Raw genomic sequence first — 6000 nt, 5'->3', positions numbered from 1 at the left:
AATTGTTGTAATTATGAAGGGCTCCTTGGAAAATGCTCTTGCTTGTAAGGGGTCCCTGACACTAAAAAGTTTGCGAACGCTTGCTTTAGAGGACACAAAATGCCATAGTTTATTTGCCATTGTAACATTAATATACCGATGAAATAACTTAATAAACAGTTCATACATTTGAATTGTGCTTACCACAGACCTTCCAACCTTGAAAAAAAAAAACTTGAGTACCATCAGCGTGTTTACCGTAACTGTTTAGTTTTTTATTTTGCTATTTAGTTTTTTTTAATGCTATTTAAAAAAAAAAGAAAAAGAAAAAAACTCCAGTACACTTCTGTGTAGGGCTAGGCGATATGACCAAAAATTCATATCTCTGTATGTTTTGGCTGATTTGTGGTATACGGTAGCCTATATATCTCGTTTTTTGTATTTGGATTAAACAAATAAAGTGAATGGTAGCATGTAGGCATATATTATGTGCAAAAAAGGGTTAAAATCACATTAAATTGTAACACTGAAATCTAAAAACAAAAACAACAAAAAATTTAAAGTAGAAGTTAAAGTTAATAAACTAAAAATGAAAATAATAAAAAGCACAGACTAATTGAGTAAAAAGGCTATTTTGATTATCCGATTACACTTCAGAGTTAGTGCTACCATACAAATACACTTGTAGGTTTAAAATTCTACATATGTCACATTTATTGTCCAACTACAAATATTTCAGCAAAATGTAGTTGTTGCGCTCCTATTTCACTGAGCTCTATCTGTTCGGTGCGCATGCGCGCAGCGGCACTCGTTCTAAATGAAGTCTGTGGAGTTTAGTGGAGAATCGCAAAGCAAAAGCTCATGCACTTCTGACAGCAAAATGGAAATATTTCAAAGGTATTTTTAACATTTACAGATGGAGAATATACCTGTGAAATGTAAGTTATGCATTAAGGAAACCAGCACACTAGAGGGCTGCATAGGGTTAGGACTCCCGCGGGTCAACGCAAATCTCGCGGGAGCGGGCGGTTTTACCTTTGCTGCGGGCGGGTGTGGGCAGTCAGAACATTTTCTGGAGACCCACGGGGAACTGTGGTGTAGAAAGGGAGTCAGCACAAGAAGTTGAGAAGAAAATTAAAGCTGCTGTTTACATGATGACAAAAGCAAGGGAAGTCAGAATCTGGGCTCATTTGTCACTGAAAAAAAATGGGAAAAGAGCATTTCCTGTCCTTTCAAAACTGAAAATTTTATGGGAAAGAGCGATCTTGTGCGCCGTCCTCTCAAAATTCCACCTTTTCTGGAAATGTGGTTTGTATAAGACAAAGTGGCAACCCTGAAGATTTCCTCTGGCGCCATGCTCTCTTTGGCAAATATGAAACATGCCAGATTCAACGTATTTTTCAGTTGCTGTTGTGGGAGTGATTGTATGATTTAAACAAGTATTTACTCTCCAGTTTTACATAAGATATATATATATATATATATATATATATATATATATATATAAATATATATATATATATATATAGCCTCTAATGGACAAGGTTGTCTTTGTAATAACTTTATGAAATTACACGGTTACACAATTTAATTAAATAATAAATTAATTTTACCGAAATCATATTTAAAATGTATGTAAAGGTAGGGTCTGACCATAATTAACTTGACATAATAAAATAAAAACTGATACATGATATTTAAGTATGAAAAAACGAACTTATTAAAACATTTGTGATTTACCCTTTGACCTTGCTGCCGCGCCATTTTAAACTGAGTCGGACAATTCTCATCCTCAGTACCTGAACCGCATTGAGGTAAAGTGTGTTGCTTAAGCTGAACTATGCTTTATTTTTAGTAATTCCATTAACTATCGTGCAAATAGCCAGTTACCTAATTATATTTTCTGTTGTATAGGTGGTAAGTTCCGTGTAAACTGGCATTATATGATATGAGAAGCATAAACTGTCCCGTTTTTTAATAGTTGTACCAGACCTTGGCGTCAGCATTTACTTTAGCTAGCTGCTAGGTTTAGCATGTTCACCAAACCGAGCCCGTTTCTCTGACCAAACCAAATGTTCCTGTACATTTCCTGACAGAGATTTCACAGGTGAATATCAAGAGCCAAGTAAGAGTAAGGTAAGTTGTGTTCTGTATGTTTTTAACTCTTGTTATGTTGCATTTTTTTCGTAGGCTATGTAAACGTCTTTTATATGCTAAGTAGATTTTATTTTCGTTAACGTGCCCTCATGAGTACCAGGCAGATTGTCATGGCAGTTTTAGATGACAGGAAATGATAAGAAAATTGCATTTGGCATATGGCGTATGGATAGGCAGTTTATTGGTATTATAATTGACAGACACCCTGAAGTACGTACACATTTTAGTTATTGTGATTTTTGGAAGAAAAAGTTTTTTTTTTTCATACACTGATTTTCAGTTTACATATATTCTACATGTTAAATGTAAAAGGGAAGCTGAAACTGTCATGTGTAAAGTACTGTCTATTGCTGAATGAGATCGGGACTCTTATTTTGAAAATGAGGAATCGTATAGAGGAGCGGTGTTGCGCCAGCGCCCTCACAATTGCTGGGGATTATGTGCGACACAGACACATTTGCTCCTGTCTCCTCAATTTTTTCCTGTGTTTTACAGGTTTTGACTTTCACAATAACAAAACAACCATCCACACGAGTTACTATCTATCTATCTATCTATCTATCTATCTATCTATCTGTTTATGAGTGACTGTACTTTTTGAAGATATTGAATATGCGTAGATCATCCGCCATTTTGTGAATGCTGTGAAATGGATTCATGTGATGTGTTCGTGAAATGCATTTAATTTGATTCATACAGGCTCCAGTTACCAGGTTATGATATTCATTATTTTTTATTCATGTTATATTTGTGTTTGTGTTAATCAGGAGTTCATGTGTGACATAAATATCAATGCACTTCTCCAGACACTGTTTCAAACAGACATTCCAGTGAAAACGAATGTAATGCAATTCTATTTCCTGTCAATATAGAAGGAAAAATTTGTTAATGTAACATGATGGCAGATCTATTCATAAGATCAGTGACTAGAACGTTAATGGTGTGTGGTTTACATATATTTCTCAGGTTCTTAGGCCTTACATGTTCAGTCATGTGTGTTGACTTTATGCACATCAGATACATTGTGACTTTTCTGAGTAGATTTAAAGGAGCAAAGCGCCTCTGGAATTATTGTAGATGTTTTCCATAAGACAGAAACAATTCCAGAATAAAAAGATGCTCTAAAAATATCAGTAAAAACTGTCACATTAACTGAACAGCACAATGTTTTAAGAGATTTCCACATATCTTATCTGGACCTGGGATTTTACGGGGATTGCATTTTCTAAAAATCTGACTGACCTCTGTTTCATTAATGTGAAACCCTTCACAAGAAATAGTGTCAGGTGATAACAGCATCACTGGAATAGCATAACCACCTCCTCTATCAAAATGGGAGAAATATTAGTTAAGCCGATTTTTCTTGACACAGTTGAAAATGTGAAAAAAGTATGTTCTGTTGTTACATTAATACTTAGTATATTAGTACTGAGTTTTGAAAATGTAAGTGATTTTTGTGAATGTTGATCCAGGTTGTGTAAATTGAAGCAAGGTATATAAAAAAAGTTTTGTTTTTTATATACAGGTATTTGAAAAGGAAAACCAAACAAACATAAACATACGTAAACAAACGTAAATATGTAGGGGATATTTCACATTGGGTTTAATTTGATTAGCCTAAGGAGTGCAGGCAGGAAGCAGATGGAAAAAGTGAGCAGAGTTTTTTTAATAATCTTAGTTTCCCCTTTTTGATGCTCAGTCTGACCATAAATTCATTCCACAAGTGTTATTATACCAAACATGTACTAAATTACTGCTTCACAACATAAAATCCTTGAGCCAGAAATTCCCTTATCTTTAACACATAAAGACAGCACAGCAAAGATTAAACATTAATGTAAAATAATACAAAATTAACAGCAGTAAATAAAAGAATATTGAATATAACATTAATATTAGGAACTGAATAGTGTACATATAGAGAAAATAAAGTAAAAAGATGAAGCAAAATTGTATTATTTATGTGTGTGTGTGTGTGTGTATGAATATATATATATATATATATATATATATATATATATATATATATTAGTGCTGGGCAATGATTATTATTATTATTATTATTAATCGCATTGTTATGCAAAAAACTAATAATACATTTAAAGGTAGTGTACTGTGCACTTTTCATTTAAAAGTAGGCCTACTGCTATATGAACAAAAGTGTATTAACATTTGTTTGCAAACACTTTAAACAAATAAGGTGCTTTTTACAGCGGTATTCCTTTTACATAGTAGCAGTTAAAATATCTATCGTAGCCTAAATCTCAACTTATAACATTATTGTAATTAAATTAAATATAAAACAAGCTATTTGTCACTGCCAGGACATTAACGTTTTTATAGAAAAATTTTTATAGTTATAGAAAAACAAGTTAGGCTCAGAGTCCAGAGCCTCAATCGTAACAGGCACCTTCCTATTAGAGACCTGCACGTTCGGGGACCCATCGCAGCAGAGCGCGGCGCGGGGCAACACTTAATGGGCGGGGGTAGAGACTCATTAGGGTGTGCTCAAACTAGGGAATCTTAACCATGCCGGAGCGTGTTTGACCCCAAAGTCTGGTTCGTTTGACTAGTGTGATCGTACTGTTTAGCAGTCCCTGGCTCGGTTGGAAGAGGTGGGCAAGAGATCAGTGAGTGTGAGCGCTCACCGCGCCGGATTGCAGATCTTCTGATACGTGCTGCATGATTGCGTGAATATTTCTGGGCAGCAAAAGTGATAGACCTGTAAAGCAATGGCTCGGTTGGAAGGGGACATGTGTTCAATGCGTAAAAGTCATGATTATGACGACTCAAAATAATGTTTGTGAAATGCAGCCTGATCGGAGCATCCCCTTTACTCACATTCGAGTGAGCATCCTAGGTTAACGCGCGTATATTTGACATTTCAATTTCTTTCAGACGTTCACCCCAACTGGAGTTTTTATTACAAAATTGTCCTGGCTCTTCTTTCCAAGCATTAAAAAGAGTCCTGGCTTCTTTCAGACGAATCCAACTGGAGTTATATTAAAAATTGTCCTGGCTCTTATAAGCATTGGGGTAGTGGTTGGTAGGTTTTTTTTTTCAAGGGTCCAGGGGTTGTTTAAAGGCCTCCTGTAGTGAATCCATGTGTTTTGACGTAGGATGTAGGCATCGCATGCGCGCACCTCTGAGATATGTTAGTTTCGCAAGTTTGTTTACAAGAACAAAGGAAGCAAAGTTTCCTTAATTTAGCAAAGGAAAACCAGTCTCCTCTTGGCTTATATCGAAATTCTCTGACATTTTTCTTTACAAATCCTCGGTTTGTACTTGTAATAAGTGACAGTCCTCGGTTTGTTTGTTCTCTCTCCACGTTTGTCACTAATCATGCAACACCGACGTCCTACGTCATCTGCCGGAACGGCTTCCGTGTACGACAGATACCAGAAGTGAGAGAAAAGTGTTTATTACGTTTGAAATATGGATATTTTTCTCACAAAAACACATCTATTCACTACAGGAGACCTTTATTCACCCCCCGAAGCCATGTGAGTCACGTTTTATTATGGATGTGTGCACTTTATTTGATTACTTTTGGACTGTTGAAAAAAAAAAACATAAATACATATAACAAAGACATTAGCTTTGCTGTGATTTTGGCTATACTTGCATTTAAAATTAGAGAAACAACATTATATGTGTTTAAACTGAAAGCGCAGCCACTCGCTGAACAGATCAGATGCAGAGAGAGAGGTGCATGCACTGGGAAAGAGAGACTTCGCGCTCGTGCATCAGTACCGGCGAGGAACTAAATAAGGTTTGTCCAAGAAGCCACTAGATGTGTCGCTTGCTATATATATATATATATATATATATATATATATATATATATATATATATATATATATA

Source organism: Cyprinus carpio, chromosome A24, assembly GCF_018340385.1.
Source record: "Cyprinus carpio isolate SPL01 chromosome A24, ASM1834038v1, whole genome shotgun sequence".
NCBI classification, from domain to species: Eukaryota; Metazoa; Chordata; class Actinopteri; order Cypriniformes; family Cyprinidae; genus Cyprinus; species Cyprinus carpio.
The sequence above is the reverse complement of the archived record's forward strand: the minus strand, read 5'-3'. Positions refer to the sequence as shown.